We start from the raw sequence: 1,240 nt of genomic DNA, 5'->3' as shown, positions 1-1,240 counted from the left end.
AATCGTTATAAAATCCCAGGAAACCTAAAGAAACGAGGAAGAGTTTCACAGGTGCTTCCACCGAGATAGAAATATATGACTATAATTAGTGTCAACTGGAGTTTCTTCAAGTTTATAGCAATGATAATGATCAAAAGACCGATCACCCATCAAAAATGAAAATGATAAAAACACCTATGATCCATGACGCTTTACAATATATAACACATCACTGACCAAACAATTCCAGAAAATGATGAATCTATGGCTGCGTTTTTGAAATGCCTCTAGCGGATAGTTGCGCTAGGAAAATTAACTTTTGTTGCGGTATGTCCAGAAGTAAATAATAAATGTCTTTAAAAAAGTAGCGGTCTTTGAAAAATCTTTACCCCACTCTAAAGCAATGAAAGCGCCAAGGCATGCCAAATGAAGAAATGGTAATTTTTATTCGAATGACAAAAGTTTGCAATATTATATGACATTGACTTATGAATTCAACAGGAAGAAATGTTACTTCTGTATGTGTAATGTATCCATTAGCCTTGACATCATGGCGCAACCACCGTATCTCATGGCCGTCTGCTCCGTCTAAAAACTGAGCTGACGTAAAAAACAGTCCCATCACTACTTTTAAAGTAGTGTGTAATGACCGCTGACCATAGTCGCCCGACGTTTGAGCCTGCTGTGGGTGTCCCAAACGATAATTTACAATGGCGAATGTCTTCGGTGATTATTCACGTCTCTTTCGGCTTTTTTATGTCAAGGAATTTGCTGGAATCAATGCTTTCAGTTTAAATTTCTTTGTTTCAACCGTTAAAAGGTTTATTTTTAATGAAAAGGCAGAAGATATAGTTGAAGAGAAAGTTGGACGCAAGCGGAAACTCTCTGCAGACGATAGTGCGTCCTCATTTGTAGCTGAAGTGGAAAGTGCCGTTCACTTATTTCCCGTTTTAAATAGCAGAAGTGTTGAGGTATTTAAAGAATTTCACGACTTTACCCTGACCACTGGACACCCAATGGGATCCGTTCTTGCAAGCAAGAGGAACACTTGCCGTATCTGTAATAAGGCACTGTCGGTTGATATCAACAGTCATGTCATTGTCATCTACCATGCGCAACAGGGAACGTACTTAGGTTCACGGCTAATGAAGTGTTGCCGCGCGTGTAAGTTGCACGAACACTACGGTTATTGGACGCTGAATGGTCAAAGACAGTTTGATGAGAATTGCCTGGAAAATGAATTCTTTTTGTCATCCGAGGA

This window comes from Montipora foliosa, chromosome 11 (genome assembly GCF_036669935.1).
Source record: "Montipora foliosa isolate CH-2021 chromosome 11, ASM3666993v2, whole genome shotgun sequence".
NCBI lineage: Eukaryota > Metazoa > Cnidaria > Anthozoa > Scleractinia > Acroporidae > Montipora > Montipora foliosa.
The sequence above is the reverse complement of the archived record's forward strand: the minus strand, read 5'-3'. Positions refer to the sequence as shown.